We start from the raw sequence: 14,073 nt of genomic DNA, 5'->3' as shown, positions 1-14,073 counted from the left end.
GAAGAACCTGCTAAAAAATACTAAAGTTAATCCTTTCTTCAAGCATTTTTAAACTCTGAAAATCTAGCTAAATTCACAGGAACCTATTTATACCAGGGATGTAGAGTGCCATGAAAATATTCAATCTAGGTTAAAATAAAATCATGATATCTTTCCAATTTGGTCATACATAACAAACTATTGTTACTTTTTAAGTAGCACTTAAATTAAACAATTGGTATGTAAAAGCTCATGCCCCAATTTGATCAGAAAAATATAAATGACATGTTACAGAAAACTGTAATATTCAGAAATTAATCATTAGTATAGTTTGGAACAGTTACAGGAGCTATACCATTGTAAATTGTGTGTATCTTGAGAAGACAGATGATGTGGCAGGTTTTATAAGATGAAAGATTTTTATCCGCTGACTGTACCTGTCAGGCACTAAGGCTGCCCTAAATATGTCATAAGTACTATTCATATGTCAACAGACATGATCATCACAGAGTAAACTTTCATATCTATTAATTTAATCTGCCTTATTGACAAACTATTTTAATGTACATAATTTTGTTTCTAGCAAAGATAAAAAATAACATGTAAATATTTTTTTTAAATAGCAAAACACAGCACATAGCACTTTGCCAGACAGATTAAAGAGCAGTTTCAGTTCATGCAGTTCACTCAGTTACTTTAATAACATATGAGAAGAGTGAAAAAAACAGATTTTAAAATGCGAATTGTGCACTAGTGCATCTATTGAAGCTGGGGAGCCCTATAGCTAGTGCCACATCAAAAGTGGATAAATAACAAGGAGACTTATGTCCAAAATGGCACTTTACACACTGTGCTTGTGCTGTTAAATGAGCCTTACAATGTACATCATATCCCTTTGAAAGCAGTATTTCAGTTTCTATGAAAGCTTATATACTTGTGCATTTAAAAGTATTATACATTAAGCTTTCATGTGTCATATAAGTAGTAGTTGTGAATTTAGAACACTGCTTCTCCTGAGATGTGTGTAATATTTATACTGTATATTATATGTATATATTTATTTATCTTTATCATTCTTGGGAAGGATTGATGTCAGAACAAACCACTAGACATGATTTAACTATGGAATCATAAAAAAGGATCTTAGTATTATGATACTTGATACAATTTTGGAAGATCTTAGTTCTTACTGATGTGTATGGGGCTGGGGTAAGAGCCTAAATGACAGATTTTACCATTTCCAGAAATGTGAGCAGGGGTCTTTTCTAAATATATATATGTGCGGGCATACACACTCGCAGTTATGCTCCCTAGATCTCAACTCGCTTTAGATCTATAACTTGTAGTGGCTTTTGGCCACACATGCTTTAAGTTATCCGCACCAAGATTTAGATGCAACTTCGATTTTCACATCCAAGGTAGTTCATTTTAAAATTTTAACTTAGGATTGATCCAGTGAACGGTCCTTGATTTTTATGAGGTGATAAGTGTAATTCCTCAATGCGATTTAGACATATACTGTGTGCATCTAACGGAACGTTAATGTTTGATTGTAATATGTTGAGCTGTTAACTGCGACTGGGCATCACTTTTTGGAACCAGGATAATAAATTAGGATCAGTCACATTTTTGCAGATCAGTTGTTTCTTTTGCTGCTGCGTATACATATGTTATATTGTTACTCCAGCATCCGGAGTTTATAACATCTTTGAAACACATTTATACATTGAACTGGAGGTTTTAATGGTGATTTTTAATGATAGTGATTCACACATGTGTTACACGTCAAGAGTTCACGTCACCATGGGTTCCCGCCACATATAGTATTTCAGTGGATGTTTGTCATATTTTATTTCAAAAGCTGTGGACAGAGCCGAAACGTCAGTTTGTGCCGATGAATAAATCACATTTTCTACAATATAAGACCTGTGAGTGTGACTACATCTCTACATATCGTGTTAATTGATATCTGTGGACTTTACCCAGGCAGTCAGAAAACAATGGAAATGCCTAGGTGCTGGAACATATATCAATATCAATAGAGCAAAGAAATCCGCACTCTTAGGACTTTTGTGATGAAAAAAATGGGTTTATTCAACGTTTTGTTGAGCCGTCATCAGGAAGGGCAGAGCCTAAAGTGATCATATAAATTTATACACATACAAATTGCACAAATGGTGCCAAACTGTCTGACCTGTAGTGGAATGCTACATGGATCTCACTTCTCACAACTCAGAACTTGCCTGGTTTGGAAAGTTCCTTTCATATCTATGAAATATGTGGTTTCTGTGACTACATATAGGGAGAGGATGAACAATCATAGAAGTGCGATTAGATTGGCTTTGTCCAGGGACAAGGCTGACCAGCAGGTAGCTAAACACTGGCTGAAGTACAAACACACTCTTCCTCAGTTTCTGCACATGCTAATAGATCACGTTCCAGTGCAACGCAAGGGTGGTAATAGGACTTACTCCTAATGCAGAAAGAATCCATGTGGCCCCAAAAGGCTTAAATGAAACTCTTTCCATGTCCCATTTCTATTGAGGCACATGTTTGAACTCTCATTGATTTAAGACTATGTGTGATATCCTTGTATGACTTTTTAAATCCACAGTATCCAGATGTTATCACCAGATGCTATCAACAGACGTTTGATCAGATAATTACTGAGTAGCTCTGATGAGTAGTGATACCTAAGACTTAATATGTTATCTCTAAATCCGGAGAAACCATATGGAATACAACCAGTTATGATTAATTAATTTGAACATTTTTTTTGATTTTTTCATGATTTTTCGTGTTTCCTTTATTTTTCAGTGATTATCTTCAATTTTTTTCACAACAAATTTTGAGTCATTTACAAACATATGATGCTGAGTTTTTTGCCGGGATGTTGGTAACTATATTTTTATTACAACTGACTGAACAGGACGTCACATTGAATAACATATTAAGCAATACGAAAAGGTGGATACTGTGTGCGTGATCATTGTACAGGACTAATTATGTGTCTTTTATCAATGTTATAATGTGAAAGTATGAATCGGCTAATAGAGTGGTTGCAACAAATTAACAATGTGTTACAGAAAAACGTTGAGTGGTTTAATAATAAAACTAAAATTGCTTATTTCTGTCTTTTCAGGAAAAAAACATTTTTTCTCTCCGTGGGGAGGTGCAGTTCAGCCACAATAGATGGTCGGCCCCAGACAGGGTTTCAGGTTACATAAAGCAGGACCTGCAAGACAAGAAATGCTGTGTTACAAATATAAACACTTGAATCAACTTTACAAAAGTGTGCTGATCCCTTCATCACTTGTATCATTCAAATTGATCGTGCACCTCATCTTCGAAAGAGACAGAGTGCGGACACCCCAAGTATCTTTAAATATATATATTATTATATATATACTGTATATTGCTAGGACAATTTGAGGATACAGGGGTATACTCAAAACTAGATAAGGACCCCACAGTCACATTCAAACAAAATAGATCTCCTTTTATCTTTAGCCCTAACACAAGGCACTGTCTCTGAAAGTACACATCAGTATCTGACTCATCCTGTCTGTCCTATTTTATATACCTTACCAAAGGTCCATAAGGATGTCCAGAAACCCCCTTGCCACCCTATAGTCAGTGCCTATTCTACAACCACTGGCCATGTTGTACATTGAACATGATTGACTCACTAAATTTCTTATCCACATCGATTAAATTAAGGGCCTCAATTAGTAACACCAATATCCCCCTTCCTGGTTCTCTCCATCCATGCAGACATAATTGACACTACTACCTGTCGGAAACCAACTGATAGGAATACTCTGTTGCACTGTCAAGCCTGTTATCTTATTTTAATAGCATTCCATATTCACAGATGCTACCGATGGTTCACAAAAATTCTCACATACAACAACTTTAAACCTGATTGGATGAGCTAATTACACAGTTACCCATTACAAGAACTGTGGGAATCCAAGCATAGGGCTCTGGATTCCTCCCTATACACTTTACTACGTAAAGTTTTATCAAAAAATCTGGTGACTACAAAGATAAACTCACATTTCTGACCACTTTTACCCCTGATACCAGGAACTTAATCCCAGCCATCAAGGACCATTGAACTGTTCTTCAGAAGGACAAGACCCTGCACCTGTCTTTAAAGAGACCTCCAGGATAGTGTACAAAAGGGGATGCAACTTTAAGGATATTCTAGTAAAAACAGATCCACAACACTGTTATATGCCATCACAAACATAAACCTGGCTTCCCACTGCCAAATTGGGGTGTTATCAATAAATCGACAAATGATGTCTGGTCCTTCATTTAACCAACTACATTCTGGAAAATCCATACAAATTTGACATATAGTAACTTGCACTACAAATGCCCATGTGGACTCATGTACATTGGGAAAGCTTGTACTAACTTCGGAGACAGATTGGCCAATCATTGGTCGTCCAAACGAACAGCATTGGCTTCAGGAGTGAACACTACTCCAGCTGCCTCACATTTTTTACAGTTACAACACAACCTCTCCAGCTTAAAATGCATGATCATTGACTTGGTACCAGTTCCACCCAGGGGTGGGGATCGTGAAAGGCTCCTATTGCAACAAGAACTCAAATGGATTCACAGACTTAAAACCAGAAACCCTTTTGGTTTGAATGAACTAGTCTTCTACACTCCTTTTATTTTTAAATGTTTTTATTAAATGATGCAGCTCTATTTTTATCTTAATTTATTAATAACTGTTTATTGTTCACCCTCTAAAGATACACATACCATGCTTGCTTTATTCTCTATCCTGAGTGCCATGATATCAGCATGTATAATTAAAATCATTTCTTTAAAATTTTCTGCATGTTAGAACATTTTAATAGGGGGACACCGCTACTATGCCTCTCATTTCAGAGATTAGTTTTGAGTCCTCCTGCTCTAGCTGATCATTTTGAGACTTAATATATCTAATTGCTGATAGGTCAATATGGTTATGTTGTGGTGTATACCCCTGTACCTAACTAACTATTTGGGTGGAATAGCCAGTTCCCCATCAAAAGTACTGGTATTACAGGTGATTAAATGATCCCTACTATTCAGAGCCCATAGACTTGTATGGTGGCGTGCGTCAAAAAAAAAGACGCGCGTCAAAAATGTTTTGACGCCCATAGACTTTAATGGGCGTCGGCGACAACTTGTGTTGTGCGCACTGCGGTAGATTGACCAAAGAAATGTGTAAAAAGGTGAGTTTTACCATTTCTCCCTAAGCTGTTACCCTCTGTCCATAGTCCTACTCTCTTTGGGGCAAATTTACTTACATCCGAAGTTGCACCAGCGTTGTCTTCGCCACACTTTGTCGCACTTCACCAGGCGTAGATTCGCCAGGGCTGCGCAAATTCACAGAGATCTGAAGTTGTGCACAAGTTATTGATCATTTGCGAAGTTTCGCTAGCGATGTTGCGATCAGCGGTTCGAAGTTACGCTAGCGATCGGAAATTTGCATACGGCGTGCAGTTAAAGTACAATGGCCGTATATGCAGCAGCAAACACATTACACTGCACAAGGCCAGGGAACCTTAATACATGTATTCTAATGCCCTACACATGTGCCCACAGTATAGTTTAGGTGCCATTTGTTATCAGATGTAGGGGGAAGGAGGGTACCCTAAAAAAAAATTGCTCTTTTTGAGCCTATCACCCTTAAAAAAGTAAAAGACACCAGCGTTTTTTGGCACTTAGAAAACTTTAAAAACTTTTTTTTGGAGCAATCCCTATCTACTCTATTGCACTTCGCCTGGTCTGAGGTGACGAAGTAAAGTCTTGGGCAAGAGGTAACGTTCACGAAAAGCAGAAACTTAGTGAATTAGCGTAGTTAGGTACCTTCGCCATATCGCAACATTGCCTGGCATAAGGGTGCGAAGTAGCGCTAGAATAGGTCCACTTCGCTAGTGAATTTACGCCAGTGCCCGTTAAATCAGCAAAGTAACTAAATGACGTCATGCTAGGGGAATTTCCGCTTGCGTTAGCCACTTCGCCCTTTAGTTGATTTGCCCCTTTGTGTCTGTTTTTCCTTCTATGGTGATTCCAACCAAAGAGTGCAATAAAACAAGTATCAAAATGGATTGTGTTTTCCATACAGCATGCGAAAAACTTATTGCGTGGCTGATTTAGTTCCATTCTATGAAACCATAGAGCAGGGACTACCAAAATCAGTCTCTCTGTTAGTACTTCAATTATTTCTCCTTAATGTTAATTTAGATGTAGGAGTTACAACTGGGGAGCAAAAAAAACTGCACATTCTATTTATCATGATGTAATACTGCAACGCCTACCACTACACCTCTATTATATGCATCTGTGGAAAGTGTTAAAGGATAATCTATTGTTTAGAGAGGCAGTGCTTAAATTGCAAATTAATTTGCAATACCTAACACCCCACACAATGAGCTGCACTAGTGTGCAGCTTCTATAAATTATTGTATCTTCACTGCTATGCTATAACCTTTATGAGCTTTGTTGTATAACCATTGGTTTAATTATATTTCTTCACGCCTTAATTTTTTTTTTTAAAAAAAGCACTGGAATGCAAGGATAAAAAGAATAATACCTGTAATTTAGTTGCCACCATCTCTAACCTGATCTAATACCACAAAATGATAATGTAATGTTTAGAAGCTCCTGGCTATGACAGTGGCAGCACAATGTGTGAATAAATCATGGTTAAGGGTATAAAAAAGCTTTCCTGGTTGATAGCTTGTGTATTTGTGTGAAGTGCTTGCATGGTGAGGGTTATTAGTTCTAAAGTACAGCAATTTATAACTCAGTATTCCATTTATTTTCCTTTATTTTCTTTACAAATATTTGTTTTTCAAATATATTCTCAGTCCCGTGAGAATTCAAGATAGCCGCAAATATGCTGTGAAGATCAAGAGATCTAAGATAAGACTGACCTCTTTCTCTCAAAGCAGTTCAAGCTGCAAAGCAGTATTATTGCATCCATATTATTTATGAATGAAAGTAGATTAGCTGTGCTAAGGATTTTGTTGCAATTTGCACCTGACAGTCAAAAAGTAATAGCATATTCCCAAAACATCTTATTTTCTATAATGAAAGAAAATATAATTAGAATATTTCACAATATTCACCAATAAAACAGTGTCAGTGTTTTAAAGTTATTTTTAAATGTGTTTAAACATTTTATAGAATTCAGTATTTGTTCTGGGTCTGACTCATTTCTCCTTTAGGTCTTTTAATCAGTTGTAATCAGCTGGCTTGCAAATGTAAACATGCAAATTATAGTCTGGACTCATCTTGGTCTTCAGTCATTTTGTCAAGGATTCCATAAAATCCAAGAAATCATAGCTTTTGTGTTTTTGTTGTGTTTGTTGATACATAACTGGAGCAGTTCACAGAGATCAATAGTAGGTTTTTCAATCAATTTAATTCAGTTTTCTGCCACAGCATGACTATTTTTATCTTGATAATTTTGAACTAAAGGAACAGGCTGAAAATTCTGAAGGGCACATTGGGATAATAACACACATTTACTGAGTTATTTCCATAGCAAACTCATTTATTAATATAATGTGTAAACTAAAAATGACTAATGTATATCTCATGGACAAGTTTCCCAATTTAGTACCAATGTAATTATTGGTCTAATTCATACCAGCATGCAGACTGCTGTGAACACTATGCCAAGAGTGTAAGGTTGTATTTAAAGTTAAATACGAATATACAAGTATAATAACCATTTCTCTATAACTTTTCAATTAAACACATTATGACTTAATTCATTCCATGCTTTTATGTTTATGTGCTGACTTATTTGTTCTTGGTGATGTGCTGTGCTTCATTTTGACATTTACAAAGGTACTGGTGCCATAGGGAGCCAATCTCATAAATAAGTTATAGTTTTTTTAATATAGTTGGAATGAAGCAGTGTGCTTTACTATGGCCTAGATTTAACAAGAGTAATGATTCATAATCTGGAGTGGATTTTTCAGCTGAAAGATATCATAAGAAAAGTATAACACATACAGGGTATGAAGCAGATAATGCTTTCTAGTACCTACAAAATAACATGTCCTTCTTTTAGTTTTAACATTGTTTTAGGATGACCTTGGCATTGCAAAGAAAATTTTAAAAATGGCTCTATTGATTAGTCGGTCTACCCTATACAATGAGCAGTGTCAGCAGATTCCCCCATCTCTGCCAACTTTAATAACAGAAAAATCTGAATATCCATGGGATGTCTAAGTTCACTAAACATTGACCTGCTCTATAATCCTAAAATTTTTCTGGTAAATGTGTCCCTTTTTATTTCAGATTTTATAATTGAAAAAAAGTACACAGTTCACAGGTATGGTCATCCCTAGCAAGCTAAGGTTTCATTATATAAAATGGTTAAGTTATATGGCAGGCGCATAAGAAACTGCGCCACTCAATGAGCCAGTGAACTGTCTCCCTAATGAACCTGTTATGAGGCGTATCAACCTTTTAGCCATTCATAATATGTAGCCACTAATGGTCAGTGCCTAGACTAGAGGTTAATTTGGGTACTAATTTGGGTACTTGATCACCAATACTGCATCATAACTTCTGTCACTAAAAGTCAGTAAATCCCTTTGAGTGCCGACGTTAAGTTCTGCTGCCTAGGAACTTGCAGAGTCTCAAATATGGAGCATCAAAGTGGCTAGAGGACTTAAAAGAGAGGATAATTAAATAAAACAAGAAATAAAAAGAGTAATTTGGACTTGCTGCCCAGTTGGAGCAATTCTACTCACAAAATATTATATTCTGTGAAAATCATTTTGAAAAGTATACTTTTGAAGCCAAAAGAAAATTTAAGTTTCCAAAAATGTAAGTAGAGTATTCCCTAAATAACCAAGTTTCATCATTCTCAGGACAAGTATTTTGGTGAATTAAATATTGAGTTTTATGTGAAGCATTACGATTGTGCATTTTAATTGCTTTTACTTTATAACCTGCTGCACAGAATACTGTGAGTCATCCAGTCTTTCTAATTTGTTTTCTTCACTTTTATCTGGTTAGGTCCTTATTTTGAACGTATGTGCTCATCTATTTTATTGCTTTTCATTATTATTGATTTGGTTTCACATGAGTTGACGTATTGATTTCAAGTTCTTTTTTTGTGCTTTGCATTTTCATTTACCTTTAGCGTTAGAGAACTTTTACATTTGTTGCTGCTTTTCATAATCAAGTTTATTTAATAATTTTGATAACATTCTGTTATTTTGTGAGTGTACATTGGCTAACATACCTTTGGTGTTTCCCATTTGACACTGAATTGACCCAGCCTATAGGATGCCTGACATTTGTCTTTCTACGTAAGAGCTTTATTCATTTGCCTGTATATAGACTAAAATATTTTGTTTGTGATGAGTATTTAAAGGATATCACTGGTTTATAAATATTATATTATATAGCCATACACTATATTTAAGGTTTTATATTTTCAACTTTATTATACATGGTCTTGCAGTTATATAGATTAGATGTTATATATTTAAAAAGGTGAAATTTAGTTTGTGGCCGGGAAGTAATGCATAGAACCAAAGTCCAAAACTCTCTTCCTCCAACCTCCTACTTCAGTTCAGTAATTACTCCGTGATTCCTATTTTCTTACATGCCCCATCTCACCCCCTTCTATCTTCTGTTTTCAGCTTTATTTTGTAATTAAACACACAAAAAGAATTGTTAATTGTACCCTTGAAATATGTCCACTTCATGCACCCCAGATAATAGGTTTGTTAGGTAACATTTTTTAGAAACTCATTATCCAAAAAAGTTCCAAAATATGGCATATTTATATAGTTCCAAATTAAATATACACTTCTTATTGTTTTTTATCTCGGAAATAAGTCAGTGCCTTTAACCCTTTAAGTGCCACAGATTAGAAGAATCTACGCTCTGTAGATAAAATGCTCTAAGTGCCACAGATTGTAGATTTTACGTTCTGCTTTGGAAGCAGAGAATCCGCTTGTAGAGCCATTACTCTGCTCCCCCGCTCATTTCCCCACACACAAAAACACACATTTTAAAATAATGCACACTTACATTTATAATACCTTTCATTTCACTGATTATATTACAATGTTGCTGATTTTGATGCATTTTTAGCCATTTTATTGATTTTCAGCTTTGTGTAGATGTTGTTCACTGTTTCTGTCCATAAAAATTATTAGGCCAACCCAAAAAAAAATCAGACTAGTGATTGCACTTGGTGAGAAATGAAAAACTTTGCCTTTTGTGGATTTATTGGATTTTTGGCGATTTTATTGCATTTCCCTTCTTTTTACTTCTTTTTGCCCATGTAAATTTTGTCTGCCGTACAATCATTTTTTTGCTACATCTATGCATATAGGGCATAAAAATGTTCAGTAATGTTCATATTTAGGATATTTTTTGTTGGTACCTTACGAAATCTGTGGCATCAAATACAAGCTTTGTGCCGATTTTCAGAAATTTCATAAAAACTGCTAGATTTTGCATGCAGTTTGGTAGTCTGCCATAGAAAGGAGTATTTACCTATTTTGAATTCCTCAGAATATGTACTTTTGTAAAATATATGGTTTTCTTGGGTTTCCCTACTGTTATGTGCCTTATTGCAAATAATAAACATACCAGGTGCTTATATTGCCAGAGTGTCAGATGTGAAAATTCATATGCACTATCTTCATTTGGGGGTTTCATAGTTCATTAAAGCTATGTATATTGGGCATCAAAGTGTTCAGTATACCCCTGCCATGCTTATTATGGATGTTTTATGTTGGTATCTTATATAGTCCTGGGTATACAATAGGGTAACCTGCAAGCTTTGTGACGATTTTTAGAAATTTCATAAAAAATGTTTTGGAAAGGCCTTGCAGTTTGGTAGTTTGCAGAGAAAAGATAGATTACCCATTTTGGATTCAGCAGAATGTGTACTTTTGGAAAATATATGGTTTTCTGGGGATGACATAATTCAGGCAATATTTATTTTATTAGTAGAAATATATGCAATGAAATTTGTTTGCACTAAATTAATTTTGAGGTGTCTAAACGCCAGATACTTTGGTAATACTAAGCATAATGGGCTTAACTGTTCAGTGGACCCCTGGCATTCATATTTAGAAAGTTGTTTCTTTGAACCTTATGCTATGTGGAAGATAACATGCTAGAGAGTTGAAGCATTGGGGAGATTTTCCAGCATTTCATTAAAACTGCCAATTTTGGGAAAGCATTGTGTGAAGTTTGGAGTAAAAAAAACATGGTTACCCATTTGGATGTGTACTTTCTAAAGATATTTATTTGTGTTTTTACCCCCAAAAAATGCAGTAAATATGTTGATTTTTCAGTGACCTTCATAGCAATTTGTATGCATTAACTTCATTTTGGGGTCTCTATGCACCAGATACTTTGGTAATTCCATGCACAATAGGCATCAAACTATTTAGTGGACCTCTGGCATTCATATTTAGAATGTTTTTTTCTTGGTACCTTGTTTTGTGGGAGATATAAACTTGCAAATTGAACCTTTGAGGTGATTTTTCAGAATTTTCATAAATTGTGCTCTCTTCTAGCTAATTATCACACTTCTTAAAACCACGATTTTATTTTTAGCCAGACACAGCATAGTTGTTCTACTCACAAAATATTTAAAGAAATGAATTTCTAAAACTGCAAAGAAACATACCTTACCATAAACTACACTGAGTTACTGTAGATATGTTGTTACTAGTACAGGTATGGGGCCTGTTATCCAGAATGTTTGGGATCTGAGGATTTCCAGATAAGTGATATTAATTTGGATGTAATACCTGTAATTTGGATCTTCATACCTTAAGTCTACAAAAAATATTTTAAACATTAAATAAACCCAGTAGGCTTGGTTTTGCCTTCAATAAGGATTAATTATATCTTAGCAAGAATCAAGTACAAGGTACCGGTTTATTATTACTGAGAAAAATTAAATAATTTATAAAATGATAAAAGTCTATGGGAGATGGCCTTCCTGTAATTCTGAGTTTTCTAGATAAAGGGTTTCCGGATAACTGATCTCTATTTTTATAAAAATGGCTATGTTCAGAATAGCTTTGATGTGTGATAATTAGGAGTAGGAACAGATGGTTCCCCAAATTGGATTCAGCAGAATGTGTACTTTTCAAAAATATATGATTTCCTGGGGTAAACCTACTGTTTCAGTATTTTTGGCTTTAGAATCAAAAGTATGCCATATTCTGTTGTAGTGCTTTGAAAATTCAGTATTTTATTGCTGGTAATTTTTGAGCTATAGAAGTAAAAAGTCTCCATAAAACTATACATATCTGGCATTGGCATGTTCGAGAGACATGAGGCTTTTCAAATCAGTTAAAAAAAATATATGTATAATTCTCCCCCCAGGAAATGCCCCTTAAAGGAGAAGGAAAGGTTAGAACTAAGCAAGCCTTATCAGAAAAGTCCATCTAAATATACCAGTAATCCCCCAAATTAATGCTGCTCTGAGTCCCCTGTCAAAAGAAACAGCACATTTCTTTCCTTCTATTGTGTACACATGGGCTTCCGCACCAGACTTCCTGCCTTCAGCTTAAACCTCATTGCCCTGGGCAAGAGCATGCTCAGTTTGCTCCTCTCCCCCACCCCACTCCCTTTTCTACTGTAATCTGAGCCCAGAGCAGGGAGAGACTCAGGCAAGTGATGTCACACCATGTTAATACTGCAGCTCCTATCCTAAACAAACAGAGAGTTTCTAGAGCTTTTTACTCAGGTATAGTAAACCATTCTACAGAATAAATATAGCATTCTAGCTTGCACTATTGTGGCTCATCTATTGGCAATAAACTGCTTCTGTAGCTTTCCTTCTCCTTTAAGTGATAGAGCATGCTATAAAATGGCTGGTGCTGAGTGCAATTGAAATGGAAAATTCTGCTGGCACTAGAGTTAAAAAGCTAGAATAGATCTGTGTTGAAAGCAAATATATTTTAAAGGTCCTAAGGCATAGTGCTCCACAGAAAGATCTCACATCCATTAAACTACAGGTCCTAAGCCTTCTGGATTATAGATTCCATATCCATATTAAATCAAGCTTTGTCACAAAAAGAAAAAAAAATAAAGGTCAAAATAAAGGCAAACAACCTGTCATATCTTATCAAATCCATTTCTAATTTATTAAGCTTGTCTGACAGGAAAAATATCTTGACCTACTAATGATTCACAAACATGGATAAAGCTGGAGAGTTTCTTTCCTGTACAGAAATTGAATTCCTGTTAACTCATTCTACATTATTGTGCTTTCATTTTATCAGTTAAATTATTTTGTAGTTTCATTAAACTATATGGTGCAGTACTTGTAATAAGTGTGTAGATAGATAGATAGATAGATAGAGAGAGAGAGAGAGAGAGAGAGAGAGAGAGAGAGAGAGAGAGAGAGAGATAGATAGATAGATAGATAGATAAATTATAGAATGATAGATAGATAGATAGATAGATAGATAGATAGATAGATAGATAAATTATAGAATGATAGATAGATAGATAGATAGATAGATAAATTATAGAATGATAGATAGATAGATAGATAGATAGGGTAAAATCTTACCATGTGATGGTGAGTCTTTTCCATTAATGAATTGTAGATGATATCATAGCAAAGAAGCAGGCTGGGTTTTAAATTGGCCATCTGATAAGTTAAGTGGTGTTAACACTGGAACTCAAGTTCTAAATTGCCACTGTTGAAAAAAATTCGAACATTAATCAAAAATCAAATTAGTTTTTTTCTAATTCGAAAAAGAAACTAGAAATTTCAAAAGCACACTGATTTATTTAAAAAGAAACTAAAATCTGGAAAACCCAATGAAGTAAAAACATCTGCCAAATTAATTACTCAACTAAAAAACTTGAATTGAAAAATAGCTTATATTTGCCAATACAACTCCCATGACTTCTCCATGAAATTGCCAGCTTTTAGATGCTGAATTGTTTTTATTCGAATTTGAATTTTTTGCACGTAATACTGTAAGGGGCCGATTCACTAAGGGTCGAATTTCGAAGTTAAAAATACTTCGAAATTCGACCCTCGGAATGAAATCCTTCGAC

At 35.1% G+C, this 14,073-nt stretch overlaps 1 long non-coding RNA gene across 1 annotated transcript; it reads right to left on the bottom strand.

Annotated features, from left to right (window-relative positions):
- Positions 1-3,059: 3,059 nt before the first annotated feature.
- Positions 3,060-13,702, bottom strand: LOC121401498. Its single transcript, XR_005966284.1, has 2 exons — positions 13,577-13,702; positions 3,060-3,214 (listed from the first exon to the last, which is right to left on the bottom strand). It is a non-coding gene; the product is annotated as an uncharacterized LOC121401498 (long non-coding RNA).
- Positions 13,703-14,073: the final 371 nt, after the last annotated feature.

The sequence above is a fragment of the Xenopus laevis genome, chromosome 3L (assembly GCF_017654675.1).
Source record: "Xenopus laevis strain J_2021 chromosome 3L, Xenopus_laevis_v10.1, whole genome shotgun sequence".
Classification (NCBI taxonomy): domain Eukaryota; kingdom Metazoa; phylum Chordata; class Amphibia; order Anura; family Pipidae; genus Xenopus; species Xenopus laevis.
The sequence above is the reverse complement of the archived record's forward strand: the minus strand, read 5'-3'. Positions and strand labels throughout refer to the sequence as shown.